Below are 25,987 nucleotides of genomic sequence, written 5' to 3'. Positions count from 1 at the left end.
TGTCTAAGGTTAAAGAGTGATGCTATCTCAGAGATGAACTTAAAATTCTGTTGCCAACTCAGAGAAGTCAGAAGTGCAAGCAAGAAAAGACTGTGATTAAAAACCCTACTTCCTTAAAGCTCTGCAAAGCTGCAAAGAAAAGGCAGGCATTCTTCCCATAATAGTGAGCACTTGTTATAAAGAAAAGGAGAAGGTTGTGAAAGCGTCAGGGTATAATGACCTTATTTCAGGCCACTCGGCGTAAATGTTCGTATATAAGGTAACTGGGATTTCTAACTGAGTGAGGCTTTACAGTTTGATGTTGCTCTGTGCAAAATACATTCTATTAATACTTAAAACCATATTTGAATCCATATTCCTGCTTGTGTTTCAGGATTTTTAATCAGTATTATTCTTTAGAGATATTAAAGATTTAATGCTAATACAACCTACTTTTTTCTTTTGCTTCCAAGTTCCCACAAACTAAAATTTGAATATAATCACAACTACTAGAAACATGTCTTTAAACGGCAACATTTTATGACACATAGAAGATCCTCTGTAAGAACAGTTTACATTTTGTTGTCTAGAAGAAATTTCCTTGGAAGTTGGTATGGAAAAAATATAGATGGGATGATGAGTCTGCTATGGATTAGATATTTGTGTCTTCCCAACATTCATGTGATGAAGCCTTAACCCCATTATGATGGTATTTGGTGATGGAGCCTTTGTGGGGTAATTAGGGTTGGTTGAGGTCATAGGGGAGGCCCTCATAATGGTATTAGTGTCCTTATAAAAAGAGACACCAGAGAGCTTGTTCCCTTCCCCAAATCCCCGGACCTTCTCTCCCGCCTCTCTCTCTCCACCATGTGAGGACAAGGTAAGAAGATGGCCAGAAAGAGAGCTCTCAAGCTTATAACAGAAACCAACCATACTGTCACTCTAGTCTAAAACTTCCAGTCCCCCAAACTGTGAGAAAATAAGTATCTATTGTTTAACCAACACAGTCTATAGTATTTTGTTATGGCAGCCTAAACTGACTACTACAAAGTCAGTGGGGAAAAAATTAACAGACATCATTTCTAATAGAATGTTTATAGAAATGAGGTTATATCTCTGATTTTTTGTTTTAATCCATACTGGGACTCTGAGAGTTGTCTGATTATTAATCTTTGACTGTTCCTTGTCACAATCCTGCATCATCATGCATTTGCCTATAGGATGACAACCGCTGAAAGCAAACCTCTAAATGTCAGTGATGCAAGCAGGCACTAAGTGTATATTTCCCATCTGTCCTGTGTGTTAGAGCAAACTGTGTCTCCAAAACTCAACTAGAATATCTCTAGAAAGAACTATATTTGCTGTTTCCCTTCCACTGGAAGGCCCATGTGTTTGTGCTACAAGAATTGTAGCCAAACGACGGTATGATTGACAATGAGTTTTCCACCAGGGAGAGGAGTGGTGATGGCCATTGGAGCGGATACAACTCCAGAGAGGGACCAGTGCCTAACTGGATGGAGAAACTGACTTAGGGCGGGGCTTGGAGTAAGGGAAGAAGGAGGAATTAATACACAAAAGGGCCAGAGCTTCCTCCCATTTTCCCTGTCTAGATCCACTCAGCCATTTATCTGAGTTTTCTCCCTCCCCTTTGAGCACCTGGAGAAGGAAATGGCAGTCCACTCCAGTGCTATTGCCTGGAAAATCCCATGGACAGAGGAGCTTGGTAGGCTACAGTCCATGGGGTTGCAAAGAGTCGGACACAACTGAGCGACTTCACTTTCACACCTTCACTTTGAGCACCTGTCTTACCTTAACATATACATAATTACACACTTAGTTTCAAAAGCCAAAAATGCCTGGCTTTGGAAAATTCTGACGTACAGCACCATACAGAATGCTCACCTGGATGCAACTTTTTACTCCTATCCCAACTATAATATCTTATTTTCTAATGAGACTGGTTAAAGACTTCAGTGGTCAAGGATGACCATTGCTTACCCCATCCACTACAGCGAATATTTCCTGGAGGCAGTTCTCAGGTGGGTCCCCAAGAGTGAGGTCCTAGAAATAGAGTTGAGAGTTACCAGTCCTGACAGGCTCCTCTGTGCAGCCTCCGCTGATAATATCACATGGTCAGCACTAGAGCCTTTTAATTCTATCATCTCTTATAGGGTGGAGAAAAGAAACCTTTAGTGTCACAGTATCTCCTTTTCCTTCTTTTCTGGGGAGGTGGGGGTAAACCCTTATAGGAAATTGAAGATTTCTTCCAAATATATTTAAAGCAATTACTTCTGTAAGCAAGTTTCTAATTCCAGGATAAATGCTCTTCCTTCCAGATCATTTGATCCTCTGGGAGGGCAGAAGGATGAAAACTCAAATGCTGATGTTTTCCCAGTGACCTTTCCTGCTGTGAGCTTGTGCCAATATTCTGTGCTGTGGAGTGATGACACTTGCCCTCTTTCCCTCCTTCCCAGGGCCAGGGGTCAGCTTCTACAGGTACAGGAAATATTCACAAAGTCCCTTAGCATCTCAAATTCAGTTTTAATGTGAATGTCCTTTTTAAAGAGACTTTACTGCTAAGTTTATCTAAATAATACCTTCATGTGCTAGTCATTTACTGTTGTTGTTTAGTAACTAAGTCGTGTCTGACTCTTTTGGGACCCCATTGACAATAGCCCACTATTGTCCATAGGATTTTCCAGGCAAGACTACTGGAATGGGTTGCTATTTCCTCCTCAAGGGGATCTTCTCAATCCAGGGATCAAATCTGCATCTCCTGCACTGCCAGGCAGATTCTTTACACTGAGCCATGTAGGAAATTACTCCCAAACTTAGCAATTTAAAACTGACCTAGAGCCAGACATCCTGGAACGTGAAGTCAAGTGGGCCTTAGAAAGCATCACTACGAACAAAGCTAGTGGAGGTGATGGAATTCCAATTGAGCTATTCCAAATCCTGAAAGATGATGCTGTGAAAGTGCTGCACTCAATATGCCAGCAAATTTGGAAAACTCAGCAGTGGCCACAGGACTGGAAAAGGTCAGTTTTCATCCCAATCCCAAAGAAAGGCAATGCCAAAGAATGCTCAAACTACCGCACAATTGCACTCATCTCACACGCTAGTAAAGTAATGCTCAAAATTCTCCAAGCCAGGCTTCAGCAATATGTGAACCGTGAACTTCCTGATGTTCAAGCTGGTTTTAGAAAAGGCAGAGGATCCAGAGATCAAATTGCCAACATCCACTGGATCATAGAAAAAGCAAGAGAGTTCCAGAAAAACATCTATTTCTGCTTTATTGACTATGCCAAAGCCTTTGACTGTGTGGATCACAATAAATTGTGGAAAATTCTTCAAGAGATGGGAATATCAGACCACCTGATCTGCCTCTTGAGAAATTTGTATGCAGGTCAGGAAGCAACAGTTAGAACTGTACATGGAACAACAGACTGGTTCCAAATAGGAAAAGGAGTTCGTCAAGGCTGTATATTGTCACCCTGTTTATTTAACTTATATGTAGAGTACATCATGAGAAATGCTGGACTGGAAGCAGCACAAGCTGGAATCAAGATTGCCGGGAGAAATATCAATAACCTCAGATATGTAGATGACACCACCCTTATGGCAGAAAGTGAAGAGGAAATAAAAAGCCTCTTGATGAAAGTGAAAGTGGAGAGTGAAAAAGTTGGCTTAAAGCTCAACATTCAGAAAATGAAGATCATGGCATCCAGTCCCACCACTTCATGGGAAATAGATGGGGAAACAGTGGAAACAGTGTCAGACTTTATTTTTCTGGGCTCCAAAATCACTGCAGATGGTGACTGCAGCCATGAAATCAAAAGACACGCTTACTCCTTGGAAGGAAAATTATGACCAACCTAGATAGCATATTCAAAAGCAGAGACATTACTTTGCCAACAAAGGTTCGTCTAGTCAAGGGTATGGTTTTTCCTGTGGTCATGTATGGATGTGAGAGTTGGACTGTGAAGAAGGCTGAGTGCCGAAGAATTGATGCTTTTGAACTGTGGTGTTGGAGAAGACTCTTGAGAGTCCCTTGGGCTGCAAGGAGATCCAACCAGTCCATTCTGAAGGAGATCAGCCCTGGGATTTCTTTGGAAGGAATGATGCTAAAGCTGAAACTCCAGTACTTTGGCCACCTCATGCAAAGAGTTGACTCATTGGAAAAGACTCTGATGCTGGGAGGGATTGGGGGCAGGAGGAGAAGGGGACGACAGAGGACGAGATGGCTGGATGGCATCACTGACTCAATGGACATGTGTCTGGGTGAACTCCGGGAGTTGGTGATGGACAGGGAGGCCTGGTGTGCTGCAGTTCATGGGGTCACAAAGAGTCAGACATGACTGAGCGACTGATCTGATCTGATCTGATTATCTCAGTTTTGGATGGGGTGGAGGATGGAAATTGGGAATCTGGACACAGCCTAGCTGGGTCCCCTGCTTCACATACTCTAACAAGGCTATAATCAAAGCCTCAGTGCAGGTCTCATCTGAAGACTTGACTGAGGTTTATCCACTGTGAGTCTTAGTGGTATGGTAGCCTTTGTCTTCTCACAGAATTTTGCCTGAGGCCCCCTGTCCTTTGTGGGCTGCAGACTGGAGGCTCCTCCCAGTTCCTGGTGCAATGGGCTCTTCCCATGTGGTAACTTGCTTATCAAAGCACACAAGTCAAGAAGGTGATGGAGAAAGTTTGCTAACAAGACTGAAGTTACAGTCTTTTGTGATCTTATTATGAAAGTGACAACCCCTCATCTTGGCTATATTGCATTGCTTAGAAGTAAGTCTTGCCCACATTTAGGAAGAGTAGATTATTGGAAGCTGTGCATTCCAGATGTAGGAATGCTCAGGGGTCATCTTAGAGGCTGCTTTTCATACCAATCATTAGAGAAAATTTAGAAGATGCAGAGAAATTAGAAGATGATCAGTGTGACCGAAAATCAACCACCCACATTTTTGACACTTTTTGTTGTTCTAGTCTTGGCTTCCATGCAAATGGTTAATAAAACGTAATAATCACTACAATCTACACCATAAATTCAGCTTTTTAAAAAAAAGTTATCTCTAAGTTTTATAGCTAATTAACTTTATCTAAATTATTTACTTCAGTGTATAGATGTTTCTATATTATTACAGCACTCTCTCTTTTGCATTAAAGTCCATTTATTGTTATTTATTTAAACATTCTTTTGATTTTGGAATTTTCTCATTATTTCTCTATTATAAGTAAGAATACTGAGCATCTTTATGAACTCACTTTTTCCTCTGTAGTTTGGAATTCTCTTCTAACGGATTCTTAGAAGTAGCATATAAAAGTTAGGGTTGTGTTAAAAACGTGGGATAAATATTCAGAGTATTTTCCAATATTCCTACTAGTAAAATAACGTGGTAGCAAGTAATAGATGACACTTCAGACAGATCTTTGATGTAAGGGAGATACTAAAAGGGGTAAATTTGGAGAAAGTCCATTGGAAGAAATGGAGGCAGGTGAGAGTCAGAGTTTAACATGATGACAGTTTGCTTTAGGGAGACTGAGTAGACAGGGAGAAATGACCACTGAACTAATGAAGAGATAATGGATGGGATGCCAACACAGTCATCTTTTGGTGTCTGCAGGATATTGGGTCCAGGACCCTTGTCAATACCATTTGCAGATGCTCAAGTCCCTTATATAAAACGGCATAGCACAGTCAGCCCTCTGGGAGTTCTGCATTCATGATCCAACCAACCATCAGTATGGAGGGCTGACTGTATCATAAGAAAATGGACAAGAGAAAGGATGATAATGGGGAAGGATGGGTAGGTGATCCAGGTAAAGACTCAGGGATGGGTTAATATGTCTGACAATCAGCTGTTGGTGAAAAAGGGGGCCCGCTCTGTTACTGGGACAGATCAGAAGCCTAACTACTAGGTCTGCTGCTGCTGCTGCTGCTGCTAAGTCTCTCCAGTCATGTTCAACTCTGTGCAACCCCATGGACTGCAGCCCACCAGGCTCCTCCATCCATGGGATTTTCCAGGCAAGAGTACTGGAGTGGGATGCCATTGCCTTCTCCTAACTACTAGGTCTAGACAAGGTTAATTTGATGTTCATTAATCTGAAATATTAGTAGTTAGTAGTTTAGCACTAGCGCTCCTTCAATTTCCCTCAATAACAAAAGAATTGTTCTAACATTTATAATTCAGCTGAGCCTGTTGATGGAATTTAATTAGAGAGTTGCAGAATAGGGGTTTGGGAGCAATCTGAGACTTTTAGCATCATTTAGGATCACTTTGCTTGATGGGGATAAAAAAGCTGTGAAGTGAGGAAAAAAATGAGTGCTCCAAGGAGTGTGCAAAATTTTATAAATTAGAAGAAGAAAATTATCTAATTATTTAGAAATTTAATTTAATCATGTTCTTGTGCATATTTTAAAAAATATTTTATCTTAATTTGAGGAATAAGAAAGAAAAAGAAAATATCGACCTGTATATGCTGATTTTGCACAAAACATTATTATGAACTTTGTCCCTGGGCCAAAGAAAGGGAAACATTCTATTTAGTGTGTTTAGGGTTCAGATGGAAAGTATGTTTTGACTCAAACTATAGCAAGAATCAAAAATAACTTTATGTGTTGGTCAATAAGATCTAGGTACAAGAATAATTCACTTTATTAAATTTAACCTAGACAGCATATTAAAAAGCAGAGACATAACTTTGCCAACAAACGTCCACCTAATCAAAGCTATGGTTTTTCCAGTAGTCATGTGCAGATGTGAGAGTTGGACCATAAAGAAGGCTGAGCACCAAAGAATTGATGCTTTTAAACTGTGGTGCTGGAGAAGACTCTCGAGAGTTTCTAGGACTGCAAGGAGATCAAACCAGTCAATCCTAAAGGAAACCAACTCTGAATATTCATTGGAAGGACTGATGCTGAAGCTGAAGTTCCAATACTTTGGCCACCTGATGGGAAGAACTGACTCATTGGAAAAGACCCTGATGCTGGGAATGAATAAGAGCACAAGGAGAAGAGGGTGACAGAGGATGAGACGGTTGATGGCATCACCTACTCAATGGACATGGGTTCAAGCAAACTCCGGGAGACAGTGAAGGACAGGGAAGACTGGTGTGCTACAGTCCATGGGGTTGCAAAGAGTTGCACAGGACTGAGTTACTGAACCACAACCAAGAGCAATTGTGGCAATAATAATTAGAATTTCACTTCTCTCCAAATAGATCTTTGGTAGAGAAAATAAAGCACTTGGAGAAGAGCCCCCATGCCTCACTGGAGAGGGATCAGTGATGAGTCAGCTTTGCTGGGAGGAGCAGGGCAGCATGATAAAAGGACCGAGGCTGGGAGTTTGGGATTCCAGCCACGGCATTTGGATGTGCCGCAGGGAGACTCAATGCTACTCTTTCATCTCTCCCTGGGACAGGAAATGGGGGAACCGCATAACTGAACTCTGGTCCAAGAAAGGCCAATAATATCACATTCAGAATTCTCCCATTCACCCCACAGAGAAGAATGCCAATTCATGGGGGTATCCTCCCTTGGACTTTGGATGGGAGAATGAAAGGTAGGTATTTGGTTCTATTTCTTTGCTGTTCCCCAAACCCAAATAAGTAAACTTGTTATTGTTTGTAGGGACTTGTCCTAAAGACTGCTCAGCTTGGCAGAAATCTGTTAGTGGGAGCCTGCTATAAAGACTGTTTAAATGGTAGAAGCCTGTGTGGGGGTGGATCAGGAAGAAGTAAATAGAACATCTATAAAATGCTCTTCCTAGTTCAGAGGTCAAGTATACACCAATTCATATCAGGAACTTGGACTTTACGACAAAGACAAGAGAAAATGGTTACACAAACAAATCTCCTTATGTAAGCTAGCTGGATATTGAGAGCAAAAATTGAAGTGTAGGCTGATTATTATTCTGGAATTTTAATAGGATCACCTAGTAAAAGTTATTATTATAGAGCACTAATTACATAATACTGGTAGACTGCCTGCTAAGTCACTTCAGTCATGTCAGACTATGCCAGCCTATGGACTGTAGCCTGCCAGCCTCCTCTGTCCATGGGATTCTTCAGGCAAGAATACTGGAGTGGGTTGCCATGCCCTTCTCCAGGGGAACTTCCTGACCTGGAGATGGAACCCTCATCTCCTGAGTCTCCTGCATTGACGGTGGATTCTTTACCATGGATTCTTTACCACTGAGCCCCCAGGGAAGTCCAATATTAACAGCACTAGAGAGTAAAAACAAAATGTGGAAGGTGGACCAAATGATGTCCAGAGATAATTCACATCTTATAATAGCTTTATTTCTATGCATGAATGAAGAAAGAAATTACACATTAAATTCACAAGTGTAGAAGAAGATTAACTAAGAAAGGTAAGTTACATTATAGAAAAACATTTAAAATGGAAACTTTTTAGATAAATGTAAACTATTAAGGTGACTTCTCTCTGAAGCTCCTAACCAGTGCGTTAAGAACGACTAGAAATGATGATATGAGTGTGAAAAAAATGTCCCAAATACCACCATGCTTACATATGCCATGACCGAGTCATTGCTGTCTTATTTCTAGTATGTGGTCTTCTTTAGGAGAGATTCTGTGTCATAAGGTATCCCTAATGTCAAATTTCATGCTTGATAAAATTTGATTAAATGAACATTTTCATAAATAATCTTTAATGCTATATGTTATTCAAACTACATATATTCCTTATCCAGTTTTTCAGATAAATATTTTGTCAAACTTAATCCCTACTAGGAACTTTTCTCAGTCTTCATTTTTTGGCACAGAATTCTAAAGTCTAAATGAGAAAAGCATCCTCCTCATGGCTTGAGAACAATTGCATTGCATCTTTCCTAATATCTAAGCTTGACTAATTCTCACATGTATCTCAGAAATATGAATAACATCTTCATGCAATTCATATAAGACACAGGAGATAGGTATCATTATTTCTGTTTTAACGACAGATTTTGAGGTTAAGGTGACTCATGAACAGCTGAGCAGCCAGTCAGTAGGAGAAACCAAAATAGAACGGAAACGCCTCCACTGCCAGCCCCACGCTCCAACCTCCAGAGCAACCTCCTCTGGGGATTGGAGCGTGATGCGCCTGGAAGGGAACCGTGCAGCCTTCCTTCAAGCTGATGAGCTGCAGGAGGAAGAGCTGGCCGTCCCCCATGAACGAGCAAAACTCACACTCTATCTAGCAGATAAAATTGGAAGACAAGAAGAACTCAGAAAAGTGAACCCTTGAAGCACGGAGCTCGTTTTATTTGGAGGAAAATGATTCATTCACCTCTAACTGAGTAATTTTCAAAAATCACCATACAAGTCATCTAAACAGAGTAATTTTTACATCCCAGAGAATGTCACCATAAAAGGCCAACAACCTTATGTGTTATGCCTAGCCTGCTTTACCCTCTGTCAGGGGAAAATATTTTATTAGATGGGTTTCTCTGATTCTTTTTATGTATACAAGAAAAGAATAGTAAGGCATGCTTCCATTGCAGATTACATAGAATGAAATTACTTTTAAAAAATCAGTGATGGAATATAGCAGGTGTCAGTCTTTGATTTGCAAACAAATTTTTCTTGGAATTTTTAAGGAGCTTAAGAATGTTCTTAGAATACTTAAGGAGCTTAAAGGTAATTTAAAAAATGTTTTAAAAATATTAACAGTCATCCTGTGTCCACAAGCAAAATGATCCTGAATGGATGAATTAAAAATATCTGTAATGTGTTTGATAAGGTTAAGATGCATCTCTCCCTGCTCCATCCAATTCAAATAATCCTGTAGTCCAATGCAAATATGAGCTTCCAGTAACCAGTCAGTACTTTCCCTACACCTCTGTGACTGGAGGCATGCATGTCTATCATATTTACTGAGGCTGCTTTCATAATTTCAGTGGGCAGTGTTCTAAGAGAAATTTTAAAACTGTTTTCCTCTCGACTGAATTCTTTTTTTTTTTTTTTGCCATAGTACTATAGCTTACAGCAACCCACATCTCACAAAGAGGAGGAAAAGATGGTTACTAAAACTTTTGCTTAATTCACCAGAGAATTTCTAATACTACTACTGCCCATCCCATACTCAAACTATTATTGAATCATTCCCCACAGCCTTACATCATTGGTCCCCCTTGCTTGCTTTTCTCTGCTGTACACTATTGCCTGTGGTTTTGTTTATAATCATTCATTTCTCCTCTAAAGTTAAATTTCTAGAATTTATGTTCTCCAGTCTGACTATCCCAGCTCCTCTGAAAAAACAAGCATGAATGCAAAGCAGTCAAGTCATTGGATATAAAGAGAGGAGGCTGTGAAAGAGATAAATAAAGTACACCAGGCACGCGAAACTCACACTTGGCCACAAGGAACAGCCTGAGTCTGATAGAAGGACTTCAGCCAAAACAGAAGGTTCTTGTGGTGAGGCGGCTGATACGGTCAGGCTGGAAAAACCTCTCCACTTCTTCCTGTGGGCACCTGAATTCCACAGGCTTGCAAATGGCAAAGTCACTGAATAACGATTCCTTAGAGTTTTCTGTGTGCTCGTTGGAGGCCTTAAACATGGCATGTGGCTCCGAACATGATGATTTCAGTTCCTTGAGCAAACTCAGATAAAATAGGAGGGGGGAGGGAAATATTTCCCTGCTTATCCTGGACACTGTCCCATGAAAGCTAGGCAGTACAGTCAAGGAAAGTTTTCTGAGGAGTGTTAGTAAAATGTGACACTATTCCAGTGTAATCTAGCTAGTAGGAGGGTCAATGGCCGCCAATGGCTTCATACACTGTTTGATGTGGACAAGCTAAGGAGCCATGAAGACACACACTGCCTTACTCTTCGGATAAACCCAGTGGAAAAATTATATTTGGCCAATGAGTCCCTTTGAAAGACCTGTATCTACACAAAATTTGATAGTGATTTACTTCTCCCTGGAAGCTATGAATATAGTATGGAGCCTGAGAAATCTTCATAAGTTTAGTTAAGATTAAGGCTAGACCTGAGAGAGGTTGGCTAAAGCTTGAGTAACTCCACTGCAGGAAAAGGATTCTTGGGGCCCTTCTTTGACTTTGTGATTTCGCCCTGCACAGTTTTGCCTAACCTAAGATTTTGCACAACTAACACAGTACTGGCTATGTATTCTTACTTCTGCCCACTGAAATGGGGAATTTGATGAAGTGTCAAACACATGCCAATGTTAGACAGAAGCCAACCTTCAGGATGAAACATTCTCTGGAAAATAAAGCTGGAAATCTTCACTCTGGTATCCATAATCCCCCTGAGAGGATCTAGGATGAGTCTCAGCAGATCTCAGATCTTATACGCCAAGTGATAGCATAGTATTCACAAACGGGTGCAGGACCCCAACCTGTTAGGACTCAGCATCTAGAATCTTATTTCATTTTTACGTTTTCTTGTTTGTTTTTTGCCCCCTCACCAGTTTTTTTTTTCCCAAGGATATGCTATGATTTCTTCCACTATCATTGCTTCCCCCGTTCAGTTCAGTCTACTCCCATAAATGCTCATCTTCCACGCTTTCATTCACTTATTGATTCAACAAGCATTTGCTAAGGTGCAGGTCTGGTTCTGAGTGCTAGGGTAAGAAAAAAAGATGCACTGCTTTGTTCCCATTAGAAAATCAAATGAATCGTTTAATTCAAGTGGGCATATTTATGGTCATCTGGGGGCAACAGTCCTATAGGGAAAGTAACATAGTGGGCAGTTCCTATTTGAGGTCTCATTTGGAGCAGATAGATCCATAGAGACAAAAAGTAGATTGGTGATTGTCTACAGCTTTGGGAGGGGGAACGGGGAGTGATTGCCAGTAGGTATGGGAAGTAGATGGGGAAACAGTGGAAACAGGTCAGACTTTATTTTTTTGGGCTCCAAAATCACTGCAGATAGTGATTGCAGCCATGAAATTAAAAGACGCTTACTCCTTGGAAGGAAAGTTATGACCAAACTAGATAGCATATTAAAAAGCAGAGACATTACTTTGCCAACAAAGGTCCATCTAGTTGAAGTTATGGTTTTTCCAGTGGTCATGTATGGATGTGAGAGTTGGACTGTGAAGAAAGCTGAATGCCGAAGAATTGATGCTTTTGAACTGTGGTGTTGGAGAAGACTCTTGAGAGTCCCTTGGACTGCAAGGAGATCCAACCAGTCCATTCTAAAGGAGATCAGTCCTGGGTGCTCTTTGGAAGGAATGATGCTAAAGCTGAAACTCCAGTACTTTGGCCACCTCATGCGAAGAGTTGACTCATTGGAAAAGACTCTGATGCTGGGAGGGATTGGGGGCAGGAGGAGAAGGGGATGACAGAGGATGAGATGGCTGGATGTCATCACTGACTTGATGGACATGAGTTTGGGTGAACTTCAGGAGTTGGTGATGGACAGGGAGGCCTGGAGTGCTGCAATTCATGGGGTCGAAAAGAGTCGGACATGGCTGAGCGACTGAACTGAACTGATGGTATGGCCGGTGAATTATATCTTAATGAAGCTGCTATAAAAAGGAATGGGAAAAGGCTGGAGGATTTGTCAGGATAGTCTCTACGATGCATTGATTATTTCATCTTTGAAGCTCTTGAAAGGCTTTTAGAATCACTTAAGAATCAGGATGGCCCAGAATTCTGAACCCTAACAGGTTCTTCTTTGTGCTGTTCTCTCTTGAACTTTGTTACTTGCCCAGACAGAATATGTTATCAAAAAAAAGAAGAATAAACTGCCTTAGTTCCCATGGCCTGCAAATCTGGGTGGGATACATTACTGGAATGATTAGAGCAGGGGTGTACAGATTCAAGGGATTCGATCTGATAGACAGAGTGCCTGAAGAACTATGGATGGAGGTTTGTGACATTGTACAGGATGCAGTGATCAACACCATCCAGAATAAAAAGAAATGCAAAAAGGCAAAATGGTTGTCTGAGGAGGCCTTATAAATAGCTGAGAAAAGGAAAGAAGTAAAAGCAAAGGAGAAAAGGAAAGACATACCCATTTGAATGGAGAGTTCCAAAGAACAGCAAGGAGAGATTAGAAAGCCTTCCTCAGTGATCAGTGCAAAGAAATAGAGGAAAACAATAGAATGGGAAAGACTAGAGATCTCTTCAAGGAAATTAGAGATACCAAGGGAACATTTCATGCAAAGATGGGCTCGATAAAGGACAGAAATGGTAGGGACCTAACAGAATCAGAAGATATTAGGAAGAGGTGGCAAGAATACACAGAAGAATGTTACAAAAAAAGATCTTTAGGACCCAGTTAACCACAATGGTGTGATCTCTCACCTAGAGCCAGACATCCCAGAATGCAAAGTCAAGTGGGCCTTAGGAAGCATCACTACGAAAACCTAGTGGAGGTGATGGAATTCCAGTTGAGCAATTTCAAATCCTAAAAGATGACGCTATGAAAGTGCTGCACTCAATATGCCACCAAATTTGGAAAACTCAGCAGTGGTCACAGGACTGGAAAAGGTCAGTGTTCATTCCAATCCCAAAGAAAGGCAATGCCAAAGAATGTTCAAACTACTGGACAATTGCACTTATCTCACACACTAGCAAAGTAATATTCAAAATTCTCCAAGCCAGGCTTCAACAGTATGTGAACTATGAACTTAAAGATGTTCAAGCTGGATTTAGAAAAGGCAGAGGATCCAGAGATCAAATTGCCAACATCCACTGGATCATAGAAAAAGCAAGAGAATTCCAGAAAAACATCTACTTCTGCTTTATTGATAGCACTAAATCGTTTGACTGTGTAGATCACAACAAACTATGGAAAATTCTTCAAGAGATGGGAATACCAGACCACCTTACCTGCCTCCTGAGAAATCTGTATGCAGGTCAAGAAGCAACAGTTAGAACCGGACATGGAACAACAGACTGGTTCCATATCAGGAAAGGAGTACGTCAAGGCTGCATATTGTCACCCTGCTTATTTAACTTATATTCAGAGTACATCCTGCGAAATGCCAGGCTGCATGAAGCACAAGCTGGAATCAAGATTGCCAGGAGAAATATCAATAACCTCAGATATGCAAATGATACCGCCCTTATGGCATAAAGTGAAGAGGAACTGAAGAGCCTCCTGATGAAAGTGAAAGAGGAGAGTGAGAAAGCTGGCTTAAAACTCAACATTTGAAAAACTAAATTATGGCATCCAGTCCCGTCACTTCATGGCAAATAGATGGGGAAACAGTGGAAACAGTGACAGCTCCAAAACCACTGCAGATGGTGACTGCAGCCATGAAGTTAAAAGACACTTGCTCCTTGGAAGAAAAGCTATGACCAACCTAGACAGCATATTAAAAAGCAGAAACTTTACTTTGCCAACAAAGGTCCATCTAGTCAAAGCTATGGTTTTTCCAGCAGTCATGTACGGATGTGAGAGTTGGACTATAAAGAAAGCTGAGTGCCGAAGAATTGATGTTTTTGAACTGTGGCTTTGGAGAAGACTCTTGAGAATCCCTTGGACTGCATGGAGATCCAACCAGTCCATCCTAAAGGAAATCAGTCCTGAATATTCATTGGAAGGACTGATGCTGAAGCTGAAGCTCCAATACTTTGGCCATCTTATGCAAAGATTTGACTCCTTGGAAAAGACCCTGATGCTGGGAAAGATTGAAAGAAGAAGGAGAAGGGGATGACAGACGATGAGATGGTTGGATGGCATCACCAAGTCAATGGACATGAGTTTGAGCAAGCTCCAGAAGTTGGTGATAGACAGAGAAGCCTGGTATGCTACAGTTCATGGGGTCACAAAGAGTCAGATATGACTACGCGACTGAACTGACTGTACCTTGACATTGTTGGCGTGGGAGGCAGGTGTGATGGAAGGCTCCATAGATGACCTCAGACTGCAACCTTCCAAAAGGTGTATGTCACTTGTGAATATGTGGTTAGCTGAGTTATTCTGGAAGAAGGTACTTTTATCAGAGAAATCTATTGCACCCCCTGCCAAAAGTAAAACAGGTACACTTTAAACATTTGAAATAGAAAATGCAGACTTTAGGAAAAAATGCCACTTCTTAAAGAAATTGAAAACCGATTTGTTTCGTTGGTTGGGGGAGGAGGAATGGAGAGAGGACAGGAAGAGAAAAGACAGAGATTTCTGAAAGAAGGAAGCAGCATTTCCTACAGTGAAATCTAAATTAGACTTGGTAAAGCAGGAAGAACTGATTGAATCTACTTGTTCTCTCTTCCTGTAATCATTTTAGGGGAGGGTATGGTTTACAAGAATAAGCATCAGCTCTGATGAAGCAAATGAGATGAATGAGAAAGCCATACTTCATCTAAACACAGCAAATCAATGTTATCTCTCCTTACCCTCTCGTTGAAGATGCCTGCCACATGAATGATTCATGGTGAACCATCCACTCCGCACAGTCACTCTGCAAGAACACCAAGGGTTTGCTTACACATAATTACTCAGAACTGAGTAGGAGGAAATCCCTGTCTCGGATCATGAGAGATAATGGGATTTCAACTAAGGATGCCTTGGCAAAGTAGAAGGACTTTCCCTTGGACCTCTGAAATCCTTAATGAGTTGAATCATGTCAAGTAACAAAATAAACAAGGATGAGAAACGTCAGTTGGGTTTGGCCCAAAGTCTAGCCTCCTTAAGGCCTGGCTTCCCCCATCACTGCTTACACATTACAGGTTTCTATCAGCCAAACCTGAGGTTTAATTTCATTTTTTTTTTCTTTCTTAAATCAGATTTCAAAAGCCAGGCCCTAACTGATGGTAATTAGTAGGCATTGGTTGAAGTTTATTCTTACCGTTCTTTCCAGGCATGCATAATTTTTGTGAAGAGAAAAGAAAATCCAATTATCCCCAAATCCAGCCAGTGTGGCTCATCTGCTCTTGTGTTAGATCCTTAGAAATAGTTCTAAACAACTGAAAGGAAGACATATGGCATTTGAGAACAGTGTCTTGTAACTTCGTTTATAATATTAAGGGGAAAAAAAACCCAGGCTTGTGATCACTTCCATCCTTCTTTATGAAAATCTGACACAAGAAATATCAGTCCTATAAAAGCTGGGATGTATAGGCTTGTTCATATCATAAGGAATTTATTGGTGATTTTATTTCTAAGTTCCTCTTACATTTTAAAGGATTTCCTTAAAAATGCTCGACTTGAAATTTTCCAGGACCACATCTACAATATAAACTAGAAACATCTGATATAATGAAGGACTCAGATTTTTCATATCAAGGAAGGTAGGAACTTCTACTCAACTTTGCAAAGGTTGCATCTATGACAAAATAATCAGTAAATGAAATAATCTCACTAATGAAATTCCTCCTTGAAATGTTGGGTAATTTTGAAAATTTCATTGATCTTTCAGTACCCACAAAGCCTTTAGTATTAAAAAAAAGTAAATATTAAATAAAATTTTGGTAATAAAATATGCCCTTTATCATTTGGATTAGCATTGTTTAGGTCATATTTTTATTCTACCCATATTTATCTCTAAGGGATAAATATGGTATGGAAGGCAAACAATACCCAAACTGCTATTTTTTTTTTAAATCAATTTTTGCTCCAGAAAATTTTCTTATTCCCAATAGTGAAAACTGAAAAAACTAATTGAAAAAAATCAAGTTTACATTTTAAAATGAGCCTGTATTGAACCCTTGTGATAAAACCGTTACTTCAAGGATGATTTAGGTGTATAATTGATCTTCATCACCCCTCATTTCTGAATAGACATATTTTTGGGTTCGAGTGACTTCAGGTCACAGATAAGCAGAAGGACAATCCCAAGATGGCTCTCTTTAGCTCCAGGGAATTTTTTTTTTTTTTTTACTAAATTAGTGACATTGATTATGGACAGAATTCTCTTGTCATAAAAACTTTTTTTCTTGTCTGGATAATAATTTAATAATACCATATTTCTATTAAAGGACTTCTAACAGATTCTGTTAAAGGTGAATAGGTCACAACCTCTGTTTTGAGGAACTCACAGTTTAGGGTAGAAGGGCGACATGTCAACTATATGTGAGATAATGCAATGTAGTAAGGGCATTTGAGGTTTTATTAAAGGTTTATTTAAGGGAATAGCATAACCAGAAGAGGCAAAAGTTGACTGGAGCCTTGACAGATAGTTAAGAGTCTGCCATTAGAATCTGAATTTTGTCTGGTGAATTTATTCATGTATATTGCATAAGTGCATGCTCAGTCGCTTCTGTCGTGTCCAACTCTTTGTGACCGTACGGGCTGTAGCCCACTAGACTCCTCAGACCATGGGATTCTCCAGGCAAGAAATACTGGAGTGAGTTGCCGTTTCCTTCTCCAGGGGATCTTGCTGACCCAGAGGTCGAAATTGCATCTCCTGCACTGCAGGTAAGTTCTTTACCACTGAGCCACTGGGGAAGCCCCATTCATGTATATTACAGGTTTTCAGAAATAACTGTTAAATGAAAACGCTAAGAAGATGCTATGCTAGTTTTCTCCCCCTGACACATTTCTCTTCCCAGTTTTTACAATAGTCTTTTGAAGTTCCTAATATTACTGGCACTTTACAAATAAAAATATGGGTCCAATGGAAGTTAATCCAATAAGTAGATCTGAAACCATATTCATTCTTCTCACTCTAGGGCCTGTGTTCTTTCCAGTCTGCCTTCCTAGTCCCTCACCTTCCTTTTTTTTTTTTTTTTAATTTATTTTTATTTGAAGGATAATTGCTTTACAATCTTGTGTTGGTTTCTGCCCTACATCAACATGAATCAGCCATCTTTTTTAACTTCCTGACTGCTTTTATAACCGGGTGTGAACTCAGAGGAGATATCCGACAATTACTGATTGATAAAGAGAGGCATACATAGATTTGACATGAAAATTTTAACACAGATTTTCCAAACACTCCAACAGCCTCTAAATTGGTCCTTTATCCCTCTTAAATACTACCTTAAACAGGGCTAAATTGCTTGCTTGTATGAACACAGAAACACATAAACTTTCAGCAGCCAAGAGTGGCCCATGTTGAAGACTCTTGTTCCAGAGCTCTTGTTGGAGGAGTGTTACAGGAGAGGAGCATCCAAAGCTCTGTAGAAACTTCTCAGAAGCCACTTATCTCTTGAGCAAATACTCCCCATGACTCTGCAAGTTTTCTCTGCTACCCCAGCATGGGGTGTGGGGATCTCGTTTTCTACCTGCTTACTTTAAGAGGCTCCAGGTCACCAAATTTCCATGACTGCGTTCATGTGTCTGTTGAATTACTCCTTTCCAGAAGAAACGGAAAACCTCTGATTCACAGTCAGAGTTTCCTGGTCTTTGTACTTCAACACATACCCACAGATAGTTGATGGGCAAGAAGTGGGGTTGTGACAGGGGAGAACTGCTCTGCCTGGAATTCTTGCTTCCCTTTCAGAGAAATTCCTAGAACACGCCATTGACCCTTTGTGCTCAGGATGATGAAAGACATTCCTGGATGAGCTGGTGTGTTTTCCACGATGTGTTCTCAGATGCTTTCCATGAATGACTCAGGCAAGGGTAAGCTCCTTAGAATTCTAGTGCAGAGGAAGGGAGAGAGCAGTGGTGTGCTCAGGCATGAGTGTTCTCCTTCTGAGCAAGCTGAGTAATGCTGTGCTGAAGGTGACTCTTCCAGGGAGAAGCTAGGGAGTAGGAGTAAAGCTCTCTGAACTTAATTGCTAACAAACAAAACAAATTTGGGCTGGCGATTTAACTTCTTTTGGGCTCCTTTTCTAATCTGTGAAGCAGGAAAGCGAATGCTTTTTTGGCCCATTTGTCATGATGGGAAAGGTCATGTGCAAAAACCAGGTTGACCAGGATTTATGGACTGTTTGACAAAAGAAGGGTGGCTGAAAATACTCACAGTCATTAGGAAAGGTGCCTGAAGGCAAAAGAGATTGTTCAACCCATGTTTAGTGTCTGGTCCTAAGAATGTGGTTGGTAGTAAACAGATGTGCTATTTGCCCTTAAGGGCCTATGTGGTAATTTAGGAGAGAGACACTGAAAAATTAATTGCGCATTTAATCAAACAATTGAAATTGTGATGTGTACCACAAAGAGTATTATGGTATTAATGTATGAAAACCGAAGAAGATTTAGTCAAGCCTCATGGAAGGGTTCTGTATGGGAATAACATTTAAGTTGAATTATTAAAGATGAAAGGTAAGAGGGAAAGTGGCAGGAGGTGGAGATGCTTTTTAGAAAGAGGAGGCACTGGCTATGCAAAGGTTTGTGAGATAGGAAACACTTGGCAAGAATACAGAATTGAAAGCAGGCCTATGGGGCAAGAACCAAAAGAACAAGGGACAGGAGAGTGGTACCTGATAAGGCTGAGAGTTAGGTGGACACCAGCCCAAACAGGGCCTTGTGGGTCAAGTAAAACTGGAATGTTTATCTTTAGAAAAATAGGAAGCCTTTACAATGCACTGGTCAGAGAAAACAACTGCAAACCATATATCTGATAAAGGATTAATTTCCAAAATATATAAGGAACTCCTACAGCTCAATAGTAAAAAATAAAAAAGAATAATCCAATTTAAAAATAGACTTGAACAGATCTTTCCCCAAATGAAGTCAAACACGTGACCAACAAGTGTATGAAAAACTGCTCAATGTCACTGATGATCAGGGAAATGCAAATCAATGCCACAGTGAGGTATCATTTCATATGTGTTAGGATGGCTATTACGAAGAAAAAAAGAGCAAGTGATGGTGAGGATGTGAAGACACTGGAACACTTGCATTCTATTGTTGAGAATGCAAAATAGTGCAGCCACTATGCAAAACATTATCAGGGTTTCCCAAAAAAATTAAAAATAGAATTACCATATGATCCAGCAATCCCAGTTCTGGGTATTAATCCAGGAGATACTAGCACTCTCACATTCACTGAAGCACTATTTATGGTAGTCAAGACGTGGAAGCAACCTAATTGTTTAACTATGGATGAACGGTTAAAGAAAATGTGGTATATACACATACAATGGAATGTTGCTCAGCCTTATAAGAGAAGAAAGTCTTGTAATACGTGGCAACTTGGACAAATCTTGATGACATTATGCTAAACTGACATAAGCTGGTCACAGAAGGACAAATACCATGATTCCACTTACATAAGGAATTTAAGATAGTCAAACATATAGGAGTAGAAAGCATGGTGGTTAACAGGAAGTAGGGAGAGGAGAAAACGGGAAGGTGTTGTTCAGGGGGTATAGAGCTCAGTTATGCAAGATGAATAAAGCTGAGGGGTCTGCTGTAGCGCACTGGACCTGTAACAGTACTCTATCGTACACTCAAAAATCTGGCAAGAAGGTAGAACTCATGTTAAATGTTCTTGCATGCATGTGTGTTAACTCCCTTTACTCATGTCTGATTCTTTATGACCCTATGGTTGTAGCCTGCCAGGCTCCTCTGTCTATGGGATTTTCCAGGCAGGAATACTGGAGTGGGTCACCGTGCCCTCCTCCAGGGAGTCTTTCCGACCAGGGATCAAACCTACATCTCTTATGTCTACTGCATTGGCAGGCGGATTCTTTACCACTAGCGTCTTTCTTACCATGATAAAATTTAAATGAGAGGGAAAAAGGAAAATGGGACATCTTTAAAGAATTTTAGTGAGAATGATATAATCAGATGTCAGTCTGAATCACACTGAATGCATAGTGGAGGATGAATTACTGAGGTGTGAATGCATGAAGAGACACCAGAAAGGATATTTTGAAAAAGAGTCTTTTGATTCTTTCCTGCTATGGAACAGGGACCCAGGGTCCCTATTCGGGTGCCTATTTTCAGGCTTGACCTCTTGAGTAGATTGTGAAATTTTTGTCCTCCTCTTACACACCCATAAAATGAAATTTTCCTATATTCTGTTCTTTCCAAACCGCTGCATGATAAAGGAAATACGATCTTTTTTCTCTCTCCTTTTTTTTAAAAATATGATTCTTGATATGATGTTGATGGGTGGTAACTTTCCCAAGTAATATAGCTCAATTCTAACAGTGCTGTGACTATGTTTCCTGATCATTGAATATTTATTAAGCAATATAGCCTGCCAGGCTTCTCTGTCCATGGGGACTCTCCAGGCAAGAATACTGGAGTGGGTTGCCATGTCTTCCTTCAGGGGATCTTCCCAACCTAGGGATTGAACCCAGGTCTCCTACATTCCAAGGGAATCCTTTACCATCTGAGCCACCAGGGAAGCCCAAGAATACTGGAGTGGGTAGCCTATCCCTTCTCCAGGGGATCTTCCTGACCCAGGAATCAAACCAGGGTCTCCTGTATTACAGGCAGATTCTTTCCCAGCTGAGCTACCAAGGAAGCCCAAAGAAAAGTTAAAGATAGATTAACAGATGATCAGTAGATAGCAGAATGCCCAGCCCTGGGCCCAGCAATGTGTCTTTTAAAAAGTTTACAAGGGATGCATAGTAAAGTTTGAGAAGCACTGATATGGAATTAGAGAACAAGTTAGAAGGTTGTGTCACCTACAGATTGACATTTGGCATCTACATTTACAGGGATTAAATCATGAGCTGCTGCAGATGCTGACTTTCAATACCCACTGAAAGGATTCAGGGTGGAGAGCAGAAATGAGGCCCTCTGTGTTCCTGGAAAAACTGGCAGAACAAGTCTTTAGATAGTTAGATATTTTCAGGAGGTGATTTTATGAGCCCAACTCTTGCACTTCCTCATATCTAGAAAAGCAGTAAAATCTTTCATGGTTGATGTCTATTGCTCATGACTAGCAGTAACATTCATGAGACTAGCAGCTACCTTCTGCAAGAAGTCTGTGTTTGATTGCATGTACACCCTTCACCAAAATCATATATATCCTTTCTCTTTGGAGCAGTTTCTCAGAGCTATCTGAAATGCTATCTCCTGGGCTCCTTCAGTTCAGTTCAGTTCAGTTCAGTTGCTCAGTTGTGTTTGACTCTTTGCGACCCCATGAATATCAGCACGCCAGGCCTCCCTGTCTATCACCAACTCCCAGAGGCTACTCAAACTCATGTCCATCGATTTGGTGATGCCATCCAGCCATCTCATCTTCTGTCGTCCCCTTCTCCTCCTGCCCCCAATCCCTCCCAGCATCAGGGTCTTTTCCAATAAGTCAACTCTTCGCATGAGGTGGCCAAAGTATTGGAGTTTCAGCTTTAGCATCAGTCCTTCCAATGAACACCCAGGACTGATCTTCTTTAGGATGGACTGGTTGGACCTCCTTGCGGTCTAAGGGACTCTCAAGAGTCTTCTCCAGCACCACAGTTCAAAAGCATCAATTCTTCGGCACTAAGCTTTCTTCACAGTCCAACTCTCACATCCATACATGACCACTGGAAAAACCATAGCCTTGACTAGATGGACCATTGTTGGCAAAGTAATGTCTCTGCTTTTTAATATGCTATCTAGTTTGGTCATAACCTTTCTTCCAAGGAGTAAGCGTCTTTTAATTTCATGGCTACAGTCACCATCTGCAGTGATTTTGGAGCCCCCCAAAATAAAGTCTGACACTATTTCCACTGTTTCCCCATCTATTTCCCACGAAGCGATGGGACCAGATGCCATGATCTTAGTTTTCTGAATGTTGAGCTTTGGCTCCTTATATTGCCCCAAATAAAACTTAACTCAAAACTCTCATACTGTGCATTTTTTTTCAGTCAACAGTTGAATGACATCAAGCAAGGAGTTACAAAGATGAAGCAGGAGTGTGGGAGAGCGATCAGACCTGGAAAATGTGACAGGCCAATGGAAACACAAGCGTCACTTAATACCTAGTAAAGGAGACATTTTTCAAGGAAGCCATTTACCATCCTCTAACTCATATTGCCTTTCTTATCTATGGGTTGAACACATCCTGACTGCCAGAATAAGACGAATGGGTAAAGCTAAGAAAATATCCTGCAAAAACTATATGAGGAAAGCATAATAAATAATTCCTTGGGAACAGTGCCCAGGCATAAAAGAATTTGAGGTTTTGAATTTGGGAAATTGATCGTGATTCTGGAACATAAATATGGAAATGAAGTCAGAGAGTGGTTGGAAGACGTGTTATTTTACAGGTCCAGGATAACAATCGTAGGTTCTTTTTTCTGGACGTTTCCAGAATGATGATCAAAGAAGAATGCTTGACATGGCTGCAAACCATCAGCTAATAAATCTATACAAAGGTTTATATTCTAAATGGGAAATACTTTTGAGAAACTGAAATGTGGGAGAATGGATCACAGTTTTTTTGTATATATTTTTAGCTGTAGGAGTACATGTGGAAGCCACACATCTGCTCTGGATGTTGCTCTAAGGAACATGGAAGCCTGGTTTGTAGCAGGTTGAACTGTTTTAAATATGAAGGGAGGAAATAATATGCAGTGAATATTCATTAGAAGGAATGATGCTGAAGCTGAAGTTCCAATATTTTGGCCACCTGATGTAAAGAACCAAATAATTGGAAAAGACCCTGATCCTGGGAAAGGTTTAAGGCAAAAGGAGAAGGGAGTGACAGAGGATGAGATGATTGGATGGCATCACTGACTCAATGGACATGAATTTGAGCAAACTCTGGGAGAGAGTGGAGGACAGGGAAGACTGGACTGCTGCAGTGCTTGGGCTCACAGAGTTGGATGCAACTTATCAAATGAACAACAACTGTCGTGAAGGATGTCCTAGGCCAGTCACATGAAAAAGAGATCCAAGGACTTTGGCTGCCTGGACACATCCCAGCATGGTGGCCCACTGCATCAAACCACAGAAGGCCAGTTTCAGAAGAGAGGACAGGGGAAATACTGGGTCCACAGGGGATTGTTAATACTTACAAGGTAAAAGAGAAAAACCAGCCAGGCTTCCCAGAACAAGAATAATAATCTCCCTAAAGTGCCTTGGCTAACTCGGCACAAAGTGTAATGTACAGTTAGTCTGTGTATTATTTGTCATTCTCTCTGGCCCTCTTCTTATGCAGGGGTTCTCAAATTTGAGTGTGTGTCAGCATCACTGGGAGGGTCTGAACAAAAGCATAGCTTCTGATTCATGTAGGTCCTTGGAGGTGCCTGAGAATTTCATTCCTAACAAGTTTGAAAGGCTCTGGGTTCAGAGCCATATACTGAAAACCACTGAAAGACTTTAAGATTCTTGAAGTTAGACTATTAATTTTTTGTATTCCTTCTGTATTTTCCACTTCTCCCTTAAATATCCCAGTACACATACAAACATACACAAAGACCTAGAGATTGTTCCGTAGTATAGTCCAGGAATCCTGTGATTCTTGGTGGTTGAAGACAGCTAGTATTACACCAGTTCTAATTCAGCTCATGCTAACCACCCCGTACACTTATAACATCAGAAGAGCAGAGGAGGAAGGCCCACAGGTGTGATGATTCATTTTTGTTTAACAAAGGAATGAGAACTTCTTAAAATTTAAGCTGGAGTATAGGTATTCTGTGTGTGCATGCGTGATAAGTCACTTCAGTCATGTCTGACCCTTCGTGATCCTTTGGACTGTAGGCCACCAGTTTCCTCTGTCCATGGGATTCTCCAGGCAAGAATACTGGAGTGGGTTGCCACACCCTCCTCTGGGAGAGGTATTCTACCGTTGCTGCTGCTGCTGCTAAGTTGCTCTAGCTGTGTCCAACTCTGTGCGATCCCATAAATGGCAGCCCACCAGGCTCCCCCGTCCCTGGGATTCTCCAGGCAAGAACACTGGAGTGGGTTGCCATTTCCTTCTCCAATGCATGAAAGTGAAAACTGAAAGTGAAGTCGCTCAGTCATGTCTGACTCTTCACGACCCCATGGACTGCAGCCTACCAGGCTCCTCGGTCCATGGGATTTTCCAGGCAAGAGTACTAGAGTGGGGTGCCATTGCCTTCTCCGAGGTATTCTACTAGGAAGCAAATAATGAAAGAAAGACAAGTCATAACCAAAAATTATTTTTTTGGTCGTTTTAGAGAATAACATGCAACTCAGAGAAACTGGATACGTGTAGACCTGGAAATAAAATTAACTAATAATACATAAGACTTGGAACAAGCCATGGAGACCTAAGTTTATCAATATTTCAAAAAGGATAATGAGTTTTACCAAAGATGGTTGAAGCTGGACTAAGTGAAAAAATGGGAACCGAGATAGGAGAGTAAAGACATTCTTTCAAATGTTTTGATTCTGTAATTTTTCATTTGAAAGAAAAACAAGTTCATGAGCTATGTGTGTGAAGAGTAGTATTGCAGAGTAACTGTTTTTAAATGTATATACATTTTAAAATATAAATTGTGTTTTATACCAAGAATAAAAATGAATACAGAATTTTTGGAAAATTTGACTAAAATTTTAGAATATTTACCCATATTCTCACCATCCAAATGCAAGTTTTAATATTTTGCTGTATTTTAGCCTGTTTTCTAAGTAACACCCTTACATAATTTTGATACAAAATTGATATAGATACACAATTTTTACAGTGTTTCTTTTTCTAAGTATTATAACATGAATGCTTCCCATTATTTAAATATATCATTAGCATATTTAATGTCTAAATACACACTAATAAATAGATATCACAATTTATTTAAATTTCCTTTATTGCCAAGCACTTTGTTTCTCCCCTTTCCCCCTATTCTAAATAATACTATAATGAGTACCTTTGTCCATAAAATTCTCTCTATATTTAAGATGATTTTTTTTTTTGATAGATTCCCAGATTTTGAATTACTTGTCTCAGCTTGGAAATTTAAAAGACCCTTTCTACATATTGTCAGACTATTTTCCAAACAGGCTGTAACTCCTTTTTTCTCTTTATCACTAGCAATACTCTGTGTCCAGTATTGAGCACTCTGAAATTTTTTTTATCTCTGCCTTTTTTATAAAGAAAAAAATATGTCCTGTTTTGGTTTTACCTGCATTTCCTTGTTTACTAATGATTGATTCTTTCTCATGTTTGTTGATGAGATATATGCTTTCTTGTATGCATTTCCTAACATTGAATTCAGTTACTTTCAATTCATATATTCATATTTATTTATGAAAAGTATGAGAACATAGCTTTAAGAATTAATAAAATCTGAAAAC

General features: G+C 40.3%; 1 long non-coding RNA gene across 1 annotated transcript; it reads left to right on the top strand.

Annotated features, from left to right (window-relative positions):
- The first annotated feature begins 524 nt into the window (after window positions 1-524).
- On the top strand, window positions 525-25,447 carry LOC132346784 (uncharacterized). The gene is made up of 4 exons (XR_009496736.1): window positions 525-859; window positions 2,316-2,475; window positions 6,728-7,544; window positions 22,594-25,447. It is a non-coding gene; the product is annotated as an uncharacterized lncRNA (long non-coding RNA).
- The last annotated feature ends 540 nt before the right edge of the window (window positions 25,448-25,987 follow it).

Source organism: Bos taurus, chromosome 12, assembly GCF_002263795.3.
Source record: "Bos taurus isolate L1 Dominette 01449 registration number 42190680 breed Hereford chromosome 12, ARS-UCD2.0, whole genome shotgun sequence".
NCBI lineage: Eukaryota > Metazoa > Chordata > Mammalia > Artiodactyla > Bovidae > Bos > Bos taurus.
Note: the sequence above shows the minus strand (reverse complement) of the source record. Positions and strands in the feature narration are given on the sequence as shown.